Below are 17,838 nucleotides of genomic sequence, written 5' to 3' on the forward strand. Positions count from 1 at the left end.
TACAGTTACTGTCATTAGAGATAGTGTAAGAAATAAAATAATAAAAATGCATATTTCCTTATTTTATTGGAAGAAAGACTGGCTGCTCTGCCCCATTTCCAGTCGTTTAACAAAACGAGACTCATTACTTTCTAGTTTTAGATCCATAATTATTGCATAGACATGAGCGTGATGTTAATCTCCTTGTTTAACTTGCAGAAATGGATGTAAGAAGTGTTTTCTTGATCTATTAAATGTCTTGTTAAAAAATAATAAAGTGCTAGATTTGACTTTGGTTCTAGATACTTAATGCTATTTAGATACACTCCATTAAGAGCTCTGTTTTTATTAAGCGAGAATAGGGTGTTATTGCTTTCTTTTTGCTTTTTTGTTTGGTTTGGTTTTAGTTAATACCAATACTGAATATTTTCCTCTTCAACTGCTTTTCCTGAGTTTTCTCCTGTTTTTCTTCTTCATCTGAATCAAGGGTTTTAGGGCAGAGGGTGTCTTAGCTAACTTGAAAGCACTTTTTTTCACTACATAAACAGAACTGACTTGATTGAACTTGATTTTAGTGCACATATTAATCCTGTGCACTAAATCAACAAAACCCCATAGCAGCCTTTAAACCGAATTTATTGATCATGGTCACTGCTGAAAATGACATCAGGCCAAGAAAGAAGTCATCAATATGAACTCGAGTAATGATAACACCATGCCAAACTCGAGTCTAGTGCTGCTCTCAAGGGTTTGGGATCACTTCATCTTTCAGTCTGTACAATCCATCTAACTCCTGATAATTTATGAGGCGGGTGTCTGGACCAAATTGGCAGTTATACTCCGATAAGACTGTTTCCCACTGCAAATAGTTGGCTTTTGAAATTTATGTTTAACCACTGGATAACAGTGGAGGAGGTTTTCACATTTTTATCAAAAATATGAAATTGGTCACAACAGGCATGCTGCAAAGCTTAAGAAAACAAACAAACCAATAAAAAAACTTGTGTCAAAGTAGTTTTTTCACAGTTCAAACTCCAGCCTGAAGTGAAAAGTAAAGCTGGCCACATCTGCATTGGCTCTACTCTTGCCAGTCACGGGGTCGGGTTGCTGCTGGTTTATGGATTCTGCTTACTGAACTTGGATGTTCATCCTGTTCTTTTGTCACTGTGCCAAACGTTTACCCAATGAGATCAGTCTAGGTGGCTGCAAATCCTATAACATGAGATTAGCTCTTTTGACTCCACAGACAAGATAATGGCATTAGCTAATGTATGAACAATAGAATACCACTGTGTGCATTCTGGTATCTCCCAGAGACACACACAAGCACTTTTGTTCTGGATTCAACCATTTGCTTTGAAATCTTTGTCCCCACCTGATCAAGTAAAAGCACTCACGAGCTTTCCATCGACACAACCTTTTTTTTTTCAACAAAATAAATAAACAAATAATCTCCGACTGATCGTCTTCTGCACCGTGTCTATGGCTGAGGAACCTACGCTCTAGTGTGAATCTCTTAAAAGTGCTCATCATCACATCAAGTGATTCTCATCACGTACAGCATGTGCTATTACTAAGTCATAGTTGATGCGCAAGTGTTTTAGCACTGTAACCTGTAACTAAAGGTCAACCTGACAATGGCAAGCCTATTCAAATGCTGGAAGCTCTTTCACCAAGTAAAACTCAATGTTTTCTCTCATAAGCCTAAATAACTTCAAGATGTTGCTCTCATGTGACATGCTGAACACTTTGAAAGAAGTTAGTGGCAAGTGGTCAAACGCAAGATTTGACGTGACAGCTTCCCACCATGGACAGACTATATGAGCCAGTGGTGGCATATATTATACCGCGTGCACCTCTTACATGGTAAAAAGTGTCAACAGAAATAGGCATGTAAACAGACTTTATTGTTCATTTCAGCCACATTTCTCAAGGGGCTGCACTTGAAGTCAAAATGCATTTGATTCAGAATGACATCTTTTGGGCTTATGGCTACAAAGAGCTCAAGAAGCAACTAATTATTTTTCTCCCCGTGAAAACAAACAAAAATGAAAGCCGTTACACATTATAACCCTACTGATATGAGACAGACTACTGCTTTAACACAATATTATTAAACAGAAATGAGGAAAAACAGACAAGGGGAAGAGCTCAAAGCACAACCACGAGTGAAAGTCCCTCAGCCAGTGAACTTTGTGACCTGTGAGCTTTCCATGTGACCCCCACCAACAAGAAATGCCTTAGGTAATTCAGATCAAGTTAAGGTGTGTCACTTTCAAACAGACTCTGTTGAACTGGCCTGCTGGAGAAGTGCACTGCTCCCCCTGGCCAGATGGCTTTTTTCTCTCCTTTTTTTCTTTTTTTAAATTTATATATTAAAGAAGGAGAAGCTGATAGTTGCAGGTGCAAGGCTGACACAAGGGCCAGCTTTGGAGGCCTTCATAAAGGGGATATCCATTGCCTGTGTTTAATCAGAGCCAGTGGGACGGGATGGGATTCATTGCTCTCTGATGGAGAGCACTGTTATGAAGATGGACAGTCACTTTGCTCTCTAAGTGAAACCATCGTTTAGCCTCAATTCCCAGAGAAAAGGGCCATTTGTTATCCACAGGGGAGTGCAGCAGGGGTGGTTATGCTAGGTGGAGGCTGCATGCATTTTCCACACAATTACCGTGCATAGCCATACATTTATGGTCAGAGAAAACTGACTCTGCTAAAGCCAAACTGATGTACAATATAGAGTTTGAATATCCTTCACTCTATTGCCAACAGAGGAGGAGTAAAACTGGTGCACGCACACACAGACAAAAACAGACACACCTGGTAGGATCTATAAGCATGCCTGCGCATATGCGCTCCCTGAAAAGCAGGGAGCATGTTACTGTAATTTTACATCAAGTTATCCTGCACAATGTCGAGAACAACATCTCTGCAAAACTTCAGAATAAGAATACGTTTTGTTTTTGTATTTTTAGTCCAGAGTCTTTTAAATCTGTTGCTTTTGACAATAGGTTTAAGGAACAGTTATGCTTATGACATTTAAATAATTATTATGGTGTGATTAAATTTGGGGAATTACAATTTTTGTTTAGGATTAGGGAATAATGCAGTGAATAATGGGGTAAAAAGGTGAACATTATCTGCAGGTGTTTGAGTTCATGTCTCATACTCAAAGTTTTCATCACCTGCATGAAAGCCAGACATGGTATACGCACAAGTACCCCACAAAAACAAGCACTGATTCTATCTCGTCGGGTGTGAAATCATCCGGTACAATAGATAGATAGATGTAGAGTTAATTTCAGACCATTTTCTAAACCCAAAAAGCAGGTTTGATGGCTTCAAACAGTTGGCTCTGTTTACTCGTTGCCCAGTGTTTTACTGCTGACCTCTGTAGGTCTGTTAAGATTCATTTCAGGACAGGTTTGTCAAATGACTTCTTCAGCAACAGAAGAAGAATGAGACTTGTCAAAAGGATTGGCATGATGAAAGAGACAAGTCTATGTGTTTCCAGTCCAAGAAGATGACTGTTGCGTCATGTATCATTCGAAGACAGAAGCTCCGCTCACCTTGTTCATGCATTTGGACTCTGATGTTTAATATGCTAAGTGGGCGAGTGTCTGAAAGGTTAATATATAGGAATAAAGGCCTTTGATGAGTTATTGCTAATGATAATGGCTAATCAAATTAATGAGAATTAATTTGCTAAATTAAATATTGTGTCGCCGGCTCGCACGCCGTACACACATACTAAACACACAAGCACTGTCAAAATGTCCTCTTGTCTGACATGTTCCTAATTTTCTAAGTCTGGCACCATGCCACAGTATCCTTTCCTTAGCTGTTAGTGATTTTAAATCTCTCTGCTGTATCCACTTTCAGGAATTTTCCAGATCCATTGTTTTGTTTCTAAATAACCAGAGTTGACAGGCTCGCCTTAGACCAGTGCTTTATAGTATCAGTGTATCTGTGCCTTTTCAGCCACATGTTGTATTTCACACTTGCATTGCCCTGTCTCAGCTATCATGCCTTTGTTGTGTTTAATAGTATCTCCAGCCTTGGACCACATATACCAGCCAAGCGGTCAGAGTGTTAGCACTCCTCAATATCTATTACAATTAGTTTTTGATTAAGGAACCCTGTGCGGCTGTTTGAAGCCTTTAATGTTGTGTCAACTGGATGATGATGGAGAGAGCAGTATGGACGCCTCCCAGTAACAAAGCGGCCAGTAAAAGGCTCAGAGTGAACCATTTTATCTTCTTAATGGAAACCAGATGACCTTTCTTTTTTTCCCCCTCCCTTTTTAGTGTTGAAGTTTTTCTTGAGGTGATATTGACTCAGAGTATTCTTTCACTTATGTAATCTATGCCAGGGTTTTTGGCAGCTTCATTTCATCTTACCTATTTTGGCTTTTGCCACTGATTTTGACACTGTGTAAACCTTGAAACAAAGCACACGTATCAGCTCCGATCTACAACAAATCACATACCGTAAGGATTGTGTGCTAATCAAAATAATGTTTTAGCTTATTTGAGAACTTGAGAAAAGTCCCAGCTCCATATCATCTGAATATTATGAGATATGAATTGCTGAAGAGGCACTTTTCAGTGGTTTTAATATAGCCATTAAAAGGATTTGAAAAACTCCAAAAAGTCACCGGCCTTCACAACTTAAGCATCTTTTGAAAAGACTGTGTGGTTTAAGAACACTTGATTACAACTTTCTTACTCATTTAAACAAGTTCCCAACTCCCATTTTTATACATAACTTCCAATGTGTTCCTTTTGTTACCACTGAGGGCTATGTTAAAGTAAAGAGCAGGTTCCTATTCACAGCATTTAAGTTTGGATGAGCTATTTTTGAAGTTGAGAACTAAAGAAATGCATTGATGACAGGTACTTACATCCGACAGTTTCACCTACTATTTCATAAGGAGACACAAAGTATACCGGTAGTCAAAAGTTACTGTATTTAAATGTATGCATCATTTCTGCATTTTCCATAGTTGTCAAAGTTACATTTTCAAAGTGATTCAAAGACTACATAAAATGATAATCCCAGGGCAAACATATAAAAACAAACCACAGATTTTTGTAGCTACGTTCCATCGGTTATTCAGTAGTATATTATCTTTAAAAATGCCACATAATTTATTTATTATGGATAATTTGACCACTTTTCGAAACATTTTATTCAGCAACCGCCATTATTAAGTTCGAAAAGTTGTTCTCTACACAGTGTCTACTGAGAGATTTCAAAGGAGTCAAAAGATTTCATAAATAAACATGTCAAGAAGAAGTCTAAAGGTCAAACAACCACTGACTTTCTGTATTTTAAAAAGCTGCAAAATATTCAGGATACATGTTTCATGTGCCCTGGTGGATTTGAGTGACCACACGATGAAGTGATTCACGGGAAAATAAGTTCTCCAAAAGTACTGTGGTACTCTTGGTTAGCAGAGGAATGTGAGAAAGCAATAAAAATAGTTTCTCCATTTCATCAAAATAAACAAAATAATCCTCATGAAAGCTTCAGTGAAGTTCTGTTGAGACAGAGCATTAAAGAGCTATTTCCTGCATGACCAAAGCTGTTCACTGTACTGATTCTAACACAGACTAAGTGGATGTCAACATTATCTCTTTTAGTAAAAAGGAAAAAAAAAAAGATAAATCAAGTAGGTAATCAATCACTGATTAAGTTAGAAAAAATCTTGCCACTGCTCTAACTGATGCAGTTTTCCCCACGATCTATTTATTCCAGTTATCTTTTTTTAAATTATCATTATTGGGAAAGAATAGAAATCTTCGCATACTGAAGGTCTTTCTAATGTTTGACGCTGCCGAGGACTGTGAGCCCTCTCTGTCGCACTCGCAAACATGAGGGGGAGATAAAATAAAGTCCTGGCATGCAAGCAGTCTGATAAGTTGCAGCTTGTGTAGTTTTGTTTAGTTTACTTAATCCTTGAGCTGGAAATGACCCTGTGAACTTAAGTTGGGCTGAATGTTTTTTTCTCCTTTTCTCTTTTCATTTCCCTCAGTCAGCACCTAACGCTCTGTACAATACCTGCATAACAATTTGGATAGTTTTCAATTATGTAGATCTCTGGGGTGTAGTGTACCTGTCATTAGAAAACTGTGTGCTTCTGTTATTTGACAAAAGCTATTCAGAGGTTTATGAAGTGCATTTGCACATAACAGGTCAAAGATCGCTGTCCTGGAACAATTACATTTAGTCCTTAGCACCTGTTTGAACCTGCTTTCGTCCATCATGCGTTTGTGTACACATGGCCTATAACCTTGCCAACCTTGGCTTAATCATTACCATGACCTGTTTATCAGATTGTCATGGAGGTAACCATTAATAAGTATTTACTTAACGATGACCTCAGAAATGTGCCTGCTCCCTTTGGCCTACAAGTGTTAGCCCTATCAGAGAAGTTGCCCTGTATCGTGTCTGTACTTATAGCACCTGATAATTTGAGAAGTGTGTGAAGAAAGGAGAAAAGAAAGAAATGAATCTGGCTGAGAATTATATTGGCTTTGTGAAATCCTGCCATTTTCCTGTAACCAGCCGCGTTGTCCATCTTGTGTTTAGCTGATGCAGAATGATAACTCACCAGTTGTCTTCCTCAGTGAGATGAGTAATATATAGCTGAGAGGTGTACTGACATAGTTATATCTGTTGGTGTCCTCGAGAAGACAAGGAGAGTCAATTACAATGGCAGAGCAGAACGCCTGTGCGAATGTCAACTCCCTGCACAGACGGCTGTGATAAATAACACCTGACCTCACACCAGGCGGTGGTTTCTCTGCAGGGCTCGAGACAGACCTGCACGAGGAAATGTGAAATCAAGGCAGAATGTGGGGCACTTTTGGAGAAGGGTGTAGGGCATAGCACAAGAGGACAGGGGACGTCTGAATGAGCAGCAAGACATGTCAAGAAACATAGTGCAATTGCACTACTGGTGTTTATTTTACGGCAATGCTGAGAAGATATGAAACACTCGGGGGTGTTGTGGCAGGCCCTGCTGTTATTCATACCTGTTTCTGACAAGAAAAACAAAGCTCCGACTCGTCCTGCACATACTCTATTTGTCCGCATGAGACATAAAGCAGCAGGTTGGTCTGCCCGGGACTCCCATTGCGCTCGTCTGAGTGTAATCTTTGTTGACAGAAAGCAAGTGTGGGTATCAGGTCACTTTCTATGGCTTCCAGTAATGCACCACCACAGTGTTCTGAATCCAACAGAGACAGCGTGCAGATTGTTGATGCTCTAAGTGCAGAGACCTCTATGCTTGGTCGTGAACAGACTGGATTATTGGAGGTCCAGTAAAGATGACAGCGGCAAGGTGAGGGTAGCATCATACAACGCAACAGTGAGTGCAGAATATTGTTATCCAAGGTCTGCATATACATATATCTATCTATCTATCTATCTATCTATCTATAGATATATATATATATATATGTATATATATAGATATATATATATCTATATATATATATGAGTGTGTGCGTGTGTGTGTGTGTGTGTGTGTGTGTGCGCACAAGCATGTGAGGGGCAGAGCAGGGCAAGTGGGGGAGTCCCAGGTCCCACGGGAGACACACTGGCTGAAAGAAAGGAGGAATGAGCAACAGGCAGACACAAGGGCACAGGCAGATGTGTGGAAAGATAAATGAGGAGATAAATCACAGAGTGTCTGGGCCCAAGGCATTTGCATTCCTGAAATGAAACTCCAAGGAGAAACACTGCTGCGTACTGAGCTTCAGTGACTTTAAATAAAATGTGTACAGTGCATGTACATGTGACGTGTGTTCGCGTGTTTGGGGAAAGGGAGAGAGAGAGTGGATATTTTTCTTCCTAGCAGCTATACAGTAGTCTGTATCATATTACTTCATCAAACAGCATTCAGAGAGGACTACATTTCCTTTGTGGAGCTCTAATGAAGTCAGACAACTGTTACCAAGTGGCAACAGCTACTGGTGGGTTTTAGCGTTTAGCACAGTGTATTTAAATAAAACTATCAGCTGAAGAAATTGGAAGTAATCTTGATAATAGCAACTTCTAAGCTTTGGATGCTAAAATAAAGGTTGGACAGGGTCACCTACACATGGCTTATTTTACGCAGGCCATGTTTGATCTATGGAGTCCTGGGTTGTCTCAATGCCGCAATGAAGGACACTCCCCTTCTGGGATCACAACACTTTACATCTGATTTTCATGTCCATAGAACAGACAGTAAAACAAGAGTGCGATCCTGATCAGAATTTTCCTGCCTTAAGCAACACTTTGGAAAAACAGTGGATGAAAACTGCAATGAAACTGGAATGTTTTTACAGAAAGAATTTTGTAATATTATCGGAAAATTAAAATGTGTATTTATAATTGCATTTTCAGCAGCAGAAGAATGACGGCCGATTCACTGATTTCAGTTCGGAAACTCCATCTGAGTTATGTGAATATAAAACACAGAAACAAAATTTTTCTGTTCCTGCATAATCATTCACCCTGGTCATAACACTACCAGCGCTGGGACTTTCCCATGAACAGAGGAGACAGAGGACTGAGAAAACTCATGGTGGGAGGCTCTGGCAGTGTGGGAGGGAGCATGAAGGAGAGACTGTCATCACTAATTCCTTGCCAGGCAGCCCAAGAAGTGTTGACTAACTAATGACCGTGTTTAACAAGTGAAGTGTATCATGCTTGAGGAAACACAGCTGGATATGGGTCCTGTGCATTGAGTGACTCTGGGAAAACAATTCATTGTCTTAAATACTATCCACCCACAAACAGTTTTCTCAAACTGAGGAGAATACCGGCTCATGAATGAAGGAGAGGGAGTTAAAGTGGCAGAGGGGAAACAGCTGGATTTTTAGAGGAGTGCGGTTGGCGGTTGGGTCACAAAGGCATATCTCAGTGGTACTGTGGTGGGAGTGGAGGATGAAACGGTAGTCTAGGGGTGGAAAATGAAGGATAGGATTAGGAGTGCAAAGAAAAGGAATGCGACTTATCTTAAAGATGCTGGTAGAAAAAGAATTAGAGAAATGTTTTACTGCGTAAACTGTGATCTCTCAGCTTGTGAAACAGTCAACAACAGCTCATTTAGAAGAAATATGTCATCTTTGACAGCCTAAGTTCAAAAGTATTATGTGGTAAGGATATGAGCCACATAAATTAGAGTAGGGAAAATTAAATCACCTTTCTCTAACAGCATATACCTCAAAATTACATGGGATTTAAGCATATGTTATCAACTTGTCTGACAATTATTTCGACTGAAATTTGGCATTTGGCAGCCCCGCTAACATGTGCTGGGATGATGCAGTGCAGCCAAGTAAATGTTTTATATTATAACTACAGCACTCCTGGCCAGACTAAGGCACATGCTGTTTTGTATTCCTCTCAAGAGTGTGTTCATAACTCATTTCACATGCCAAGATTTTGTTTGCCTATAATGAGGCAGAAAAAAGGAATTCCATTTTACAGCAGTGCTTTAGCTGAACGGTGAACTAGTGTTCCACTAAAATTTCCCTCTAATGAGCATTTTTGCTCACTATCATTTATGACCAGGCTGTAGTAGTTGCCTTTTGACCACGCAATCTGAAAAAATCATTCCTGTTTATGGTGTCTCCATTACCTGATTACCTACTCTATACAGTATATGCTAAGTCAGCAGATTGTACTGATTTTATTTGTAAGAATATACACTTCTAACTCAGCTCTGTCACCTGCATATTATGTATCATGATATGTATATAGGATATCTGATGGATTCTACTGCCCTAAAAAATAAATTATTAGAACTTTAATGAGCCAGTTATTCAACGTTTTCATTGCAAAATCAAAAATGTTAACACGCTAAAACAAGGATGGCGAAGATAATAAATGTTATCCCTGCTAAACGTCTGCATTGTTAGCATCATGTTGTGAGCATTAAGCGAGAAGCGCAGTGCTAAATGAAAAAAAGGCATGGCATGTGCATGCAAGCTAAGAGTACCTTTAGTGTCTCCAAAGACAGCAGCCTAGACTGTACAGAAGTTTCAGTTTCACCTTGGTTACATCTGATGAACATTCCGTGTTTATGTCCATGCAAAACGGAGTTGAATATTCTGACATTATCTTACTGTTGGCCTGCTGGGAGTTCTTGATGATTTAGGTAACACACAATTTAGCAATAGCAATGGCGTCATCGCAATATTTCAACAGTCTATCTACTGGAAGAAGATTCCTCTGTTTAATGTAGCAAAACATGACAAACCCACAATCTATGAACATCAGGTGCTCCTCTTTATAGCGAGGAAGACGGAGGAGAAGGTGGTAAACTGACCACAATCTCTCCTCAGGGATTTGAGGCACGTGGTTAACAATATTTCCATCATCAATAGCCTACAGAGTTTTGGTCAGAGAGCAGAGGACTCTACTTCACTTAGACACCTGCCACAGTTAGCACTGCAGAAATACTTGTGCACTGATGAAGGTAAAGGGCAAGCTTGCTTCACCAAGACCGCAGATCAAGAGTTGCAACCAATAAGCAACTTTGGGTCCCCTGGTGGGAACTGTGCAAAACTCGGAAGGGAACACAATTGCTTTTGAACCTGGCAGTGTAAAGGACAGACCATAGCTGGCTTCTGCCCCTGATTTCAGAGAGGGGGGCAGAGTTCCAGAGACAGAAAAACTATCTGACCCTGAACCCTGGCACTATATTGACTCCACAACCAATCCCACAGATGAGATCACAAGAGGGAAGAAAGTGTCTCAGCTTGCTGCAAAGCTTTGCTGGAGTCAACAGCCAATATTGGTGCCTTTTGGCCAAACCACCGGCCTTATTTTTTGTTAAATAGGAATTTGATCGGGAACTTTTACTGTGACACCCATTCATATGTTGCACATCTGATATGCTTATTTTGTACTTATGCAAACATTTCTAGCCCATAGCTCCCCATGCTAGCTGCCTCTCTGCCGTCTATTCTGCATTACTAATCATTCTGTACTGCTGAATGTGGTTGCTCTTACAGAACCACACAACCATTGAACTTGGGCATTTTTATAAAAATCACATAATGCATTACTTAGATGATTTTCATGTCCATAATTTAAAGTATGGACAACTTAAATTTGAGTTCTGAACTCTGCGTCACCTTTTTTTTTTTTTTTTAAATTCCCAGTAGAACACCCAAATATTTTTCTGAACTCAAACTCTGGAGAGATTGCTGCCTATATATTCACTCACATTCTCTCACACAGCAATAATATTTAACCAAGATATCAACAAAAGTGTTTTCTATTGCCAGAACCTCGTGAAAGCAGTGGAACTCCCAAACTCACTCACTCACAAATAGTGAAATTTGACTGCAATTTCTGCAAATACAGATTTGTATTTGCAAACCGTATGTTAAAGTGTTACAGAATATAAAATATTGTTAAAACAACAGAGCATTTACACATTTTCTGTAAGTTGGGGTTATATAGTATATATCAACAAACCAATGAGTAAAAAGTACACTAATAAATTTCAGTTTCACAAGAGTTTAGTCAAACCCCCACATGCCAACTTCAGCTAGCCACACACACACACACACACACACACACACACACACACACACACACACACACACACACACCCAACAACATTCTGCGAATGAAGAAGCTGTCCTAAGCCACATAAATCTGTGCTATTTGATAGTGTTTGTGAAACGTTTACTTGTGACCTGCACTTTCAAACCCTTTAAGCCAACCACATGACTGAGGGAAGTGAAGGGCCTTTTAAGGCCCTAAGTATTGCCAGAGTCCTCCTTATATTACTGATGATATCTGTCCTGAGGAGTTTGCTGACAAGAGCCCAGGGATCAGAAATAGCCATAAAGCAGATGGGAAATTACATCTTATCCAACACATACTGAAATGGCCTGTCTGTTGATAGAAAAGGCTCACTACGGAGTCTTTAAGCAGGGATTTAGCCTTTGACCCATCCTCCTCAAGCACATGGACACTACTACACCATGACTCAGTTGCCACAGATAGCTTTACACAGTAGTTCAACAAATGCTGTAATATACTGGTACGTCTGAGTGCTAAACAGGAGTCAGGGAAATCCTTAAGCAAGCCATCTGGCAGAAATATGTATTATGTGCTTGTACAGAGTTCAGCAAATAGATGTGTATTGTTAAACTACAGTGATATGACATGTTTGTACAGAGTGTGCTGCATGAGTTCACCCAGCACACAATTTGATTGAATATTAGAGAGAATGAGTGAGAGCGTGAAGCAACATTAATCCGTTAAGCCCTTCAATGATGGCCTCTGACCGGGCCATATGAGATCCACTACCCTCTACTAATCTGCTCCAAACAATGATGAACCCAGGAAATGGCTCTTGCGTTGTACAAACTGTTGACAGCTGGATTATCCAGTTTGTGGCAATGCCAGAAAATGTCAGAAACCCCAGAAAAGTGCATATATTAATGTAATTTAAATTGTTCGTATTGAAAAATTGTAAAAAAAAAAAAAATCAATAAAAATCTCTCTCTCTCTCTCACTCTCTCTATTTATATATATATATATAGTGCTTACAACAGCAGTCTAAAGCTCCTTTGAGTGTGCAAAAGTTGACTTAAACTAATGCTAAATTTGATTTATAGCAAAAATGAGTATCAGCCTTCATAACTGCATGCCTATTGTTTATAAGAACATGTAACAACACTCACCTATTTTAAGTCTTTTTTTCTGGTATTACTGCTTAGCAAACTGCTGATTGAAGGGGCGGCACACAAAGGTAAGTATGATTTCTTTCTAGATGCTTTCTCAGGTGCAAACATTTTAAGTCTGCATCATTGCAAGCATGTTGAGACTTTTCATTAATCTTTTTCCACCATTATCATCGAAGCGTTTTACATCTCAGCAAAAAGAAAAAAGCACATCGCCCAACTCCAAATGCCATCTCGCTTTCATTAATACTAAAAAAAAAAGCAGACTGGAAATATTTTGTTCATACTGCAGACAAAGTAAGTGGGAGTTCTACTGCTTGCACACTACAACAGAATTAAATATAGTTTATTTAAGCGATCCAGGTGGAAAGGTGGTGCAGTGGTTAGCACTGTTGCCACACAGCAAGATGTTCTTGGCTTTAATCCAGTCATGGAATTTGTATGTTCTCCTGTATCTGCGTGGGTACTCCAGTTTCCTCCCACAGTCCAGGGTTAGGTTAACTGGTGATTCTAAATTGACTGTAGGTGTAAATGTGAAAGTGAATGGCTATCTCTCTCTCTGTATTATCCCCGTGACAGACTGGCAAACTGTTGGTGGTGTACCCTGCTTCTCATCCTATTAAACTAGACTCCAGCAACCCTGAATTGGATAAGTGGAAGAAAATGTATAGATGGCTATTCAAGGGCTCTTTAAATTTATATCACATTTGCTGACATTGCAATTTTGTAGATAGATTTAAGATCATCATCCCCAAACTGATCTTCAAATGCACACATAAAAATAGAGAAAGAAAAAAAAATCAATTTTTTGCAGGACAGAAATGTCCTTTTGTTTTCAAGACACAGCCACAATTTATAAATCAGGGAGATCAGGAAGATTAAATATAGAGAGAATAAAAAAATTGGTGACACAGTGGTTTATCTGCAATTTTTTCTTGAAATCTGTTAATATGAATAAAGACACAACTTGATCATCCGATTTATTATTTTAGAAAACTATTCATCTGATTAAAACCTTTAAGATTTGATTGACATACCCACATTCATCGTCTGTTGATTAAGATACGTAAATCACACAAAGTCATCTCGTAGAGGTTAAAGTAGGTTCTTGTTTTTGAAAAGAGACAAAGTGCTCCTGCAAGGTAAAAATTGAACAAAAGAACTTACCTCACAGCATTTGCTGGTCGGCTTCTGACCTTGAACCCACAGCCAGAAACAGTACAAAACAGATTCAAATGTTACACTTACACAGTAATTAGTTGGGTTATATGTGACAAGTTTGGAGACCCATCGTCCCAATAAAACAAACAAACAAACAAAAAACAATTTTAGTTAATACCACCGATAATCCTCTGGACCTACTTAGCCAAAAGCATAAGTATCTTTGATAAAAAAAAAAAAATAATAATAACAAAAAAATATTAAAAGCACTGGAAAATTAATTATGTCCCTCCACCCAACCATCTGCTTTACTTCACACAGACCTCGTCTTGTGAACTCTGTTCTACATTTTTTTTTTTAAATTAAAAAATCTATCCACACACTTATGTTTAATGATTATAGACATAACATGACACTGGTGTGCACAGGAGCTGGTACGCATGTCAGAGATGCAGCTTATGATTGAGGATCTTCCAGAAAAAGGAACGTAGGTGTTGTTTTTGATACACAGGAAATCGGCCCCAGCACCTCAACAGTAGTTTTACGCAAGCTTAGTGGAAACACTGACTGATTCACACATGGGCTAACTTTAAGATAGCAAAACAAAAAGTAGGAAGATTCAAGTTAAAATGCTGAAGGACTGCATTGTGTTAATGCAACTTTTTTAACCAAAATCACTACGTAATCTTTTTAAAAAAAAAAAAAACATTGTTTATTTCTAAAAAAAGGGGCCCGGAGAAGGAGAGTTCATGACGTGTGGAGAGCAGCAGCAGAAGGAATTATCAGTCGTGGTTGTCAGACAAGTGCTAGTATGAATGTAGCAAATAATGGCTCAGTGTGAGGGGTGCTCAAAACTCTGCTGTTCCTACCCCAGCTTGTTGAGACAGTTGATTCTCTATGGCAGTGCCTCAGTGTTGAGTATGATGCTGTCCATGGAGCTTTACTGTAATGAAAACATGGCCAAGCGTGGCTCTAACTGTCCCAGACTACTCCCATCATAGTACTGCACTCTGTATCAGATTTGAAGCTGCAATCCCGCCCCCCGTGGCTCTAGCACCCAGAGTAGGTGCAGTGACTAAGCTGACTCTGGGATATCCCTTTGCGTAATGAGGTGGGATAAAACTTGTGGTTAAAGGCCCCATTCCCAATTTTGAGTTTGGAGCATATAGTTGCTGATGACAGTGGCCTGTCACAAAATTGTTTGGCAGCCATCAGAGACCAAATCTAGGCCCAGGCAGTGAGCAGGAGGCATAATCCTGTTTTTACCCATGCTGGCAGCTTAAAGGAAAGTGGGGTCCACCATTTGGATTCGCAGATGATGGAGCTGTCTTCCCAGCTGGCCTCTAATCTAGCATTGCAACGTAGCTATGCTGTTACTCTCCATAATATGCAGTCATCCCGACATGCAGTAAGTGGATGAGCTGATAAATGTAATGTTACCAGAGATATTCCCACCCACTGCCATAAGGCAGGCTCTTTAGCAGCATGCAGACATGTTAATGGACAGTTTAACAGAAGCAGAGGCACATACTGACTGTGTACACTATCTGCTGGTTGTGGGTAGCCATTTTTGACACTATATGTCTCGGACTGATGAGCCACAGTGCTATAAGAAAGTGTTGTGCCTTCTGACCCAGACCCACCCTGGTAAAAACTTTTACACGTTTTTCAAGGTGCCCACAAAGTAAGGCGACTCCTGTTGGAGACAGCAACCCATTTAGCAGACACATCTGTTTGTTTATGGCATTTTAACCATTTCCTTTAGCTTTTGTAGGTCTTCTTCTCCGCTATTTGGAGTATCTTTGGTCTTGGTAGATACGTTTGTCTAAGCTGACTTTGTTGAAGAACAAAATTTACTTTGTCTTTGAAAGAAATCCCTTGTGTCACTTTCACTGAAATTCCCTTATTTGTTTAAGTTTTTTTGTGCCATAAATGCCACTTCTTCTCAGCTTTTTCAGTTTATGTAACACAGACAACACAATGTATGGGTGTATGTAGTCCAAAGACAATAAGCCTAGTATAATACATCATGTGGTTCTGACAAACAAAACAACAAACAGAAACATTTCTCGCAAGAAGGAAAACAGTGAAACGATAATTTACTCACTTTCACAAAAGAAAAATGTAAAGCAAAAAAACCAAAGTGAATTATTAGACTGTATTGCAAGAACTTAAATATTATCTTTATTATACTATACTGCAAAGGCAGGGAGATTTATACACACACACACACACACACATTCCCCAGTGTTCTCCGGTTGGCTAGGAATCAGACTTTGCTGAAAGAAAAATCCCTCCTACTCCCATCTTGATAGAGTCCATTGAAACGAAGACCCCACACCAAGACTAATAGCAATGGGAATCAGCTGAAAATATGTGACATAATCACATTAGTGTCTTAAAGAACACAAAGCACATAGTCAACTTCCCTTGATCAAGGCGCATCTGGAGGAGCAGGGGACTTGAAACACAGTCCTGCCTTTCCCCTACCGAAATGAAAACAAGCTGTTTCACTATGCTTCCAGGCCAAAGAAGAACAAGAACTTTGACACAGTAATGGATTGCTCCAGCAACCACACAGCTTAAAGCAGAGATGCCAGAAAAAAGGGAAAAGGGAAGATCTTGAAAGATTTCAGAATAACGCCCACTGCTTTCCCAGTGCATTTGAACTCTGACCCGAAAGACTGAACACACAAAGCTACAATTTTTGCTTGATCTCCTTTGAAAGCCACTGTACAGCGATGTGTTGTTGTCCCATCTGCGTTAACAGTGCTCTTCGATTGTTCTGCTGCTGATATCTTTCATCCGTTTGATATTTACATTTTTAAAAAACTGTACAGTGGTAACAGATTCCAAGTAAAGGAAAACAGCGTTAACCCCCCATAACAATTGTAAAACAATACTCTGCGAACTCTTGGAAAATATTTCAAAGGAAGAATAATGAGTGCCGAAATTGTTAGTTGCCAAAGAGTTTCCAGCTGAGCACATATAGAGAAGTGACAGTCATTATAAGGGCCTTGTGCTTTGGTCCAAGTGTTCTTTTAAAATATGAATACCAGTTAATATTTTCCAGAGGTCCTTCAACACACGTTTAATGCTCACGTTTTGTCTTCTCCCTATCCAAGGAACAAAGACTGTTTTCTGTTTCTGCTCTCAGCCTGCTGTGCGAGTAAGGGCCTGGCCAGCCCATTAACACCCACCTCAACATGTTCCATTCCAGCATTGGGAGCTAATTACAAACACTGGCTAGGCTTAAAAACCTCTTATAGACAGCAAAGAAAGAAAGAAAGGCAAAGAGTGAGGCGTTTGAGGGCGTTGGAGAGAGAGAGAGAGAAAGAAAGCAAGAAATAGAGAGAGAGCTGGTGGGGACCAAAGAGGGGGGCAAAGAGGATAATGAATCCATAGGCAACGCCTCTGCTACAGCGTAAATAGTTGTTCACTGCTTTTGTCGCTCATCAAATTCCTCAAGAGCACAGGCGCTGAAAGGTGTGGCTGTGTTTTATTCTCCTTGTGCCTAACTCTTTCTTTTCACCCTTTCAGCATCTATTCCTGTGCAGTGTGAAGTGGGGGCGGGTGGGTGGCGGTGCAGCAATGGCCATGACCCCAAAATGAAGCCGTTTGAATCTGTACGTGTGTATTTGTGTGCATGTGTGGCACAGAGAGTAAATGTTAATGAAAAAAAATTGTTGTAATCACCGAGGAATGCTGATTTGATGTGAAGAATTATTAATTAGAAAAAAAAAACTTTTCTAAAGGTGTTTCCAAGAAGCCGCATTCAGGAAAAATAGAAGAAAGAAAAAAGAAAAGAAAATTCTTGTGTTCACAGCTACAACGTACCACTAGATTTTAAAATGTTATTTTTTAAAGTTTTAGACAACTTCTGAACGTTTAATGGGAAAATGAACAATTTATTTCACCTTGTGCTACATACATTTCAAATTAGAAAAAAAGATACTTTTGTGCTCCTTTTATATCTATATCTTACTCTATATAT

This window comes from Copadichromis virginalis, linkage group LG7, assembly GCF_057382275.1.
Source record: "Copadichromis virginalis isolate Kocher_CV1m ecotype Utaka linkage group LG7, C_Virginalis_male_GT1.1, whole genome shotgun sequence".
In the NCBI taxonomy this organism is placed as follows: domain Eukaryota; kingdom Metazoa; phylum Chordata; class Actinopteri; order Cichliformes; family Cichlidae; genus Copadichromis; species Copadichromis virginalis.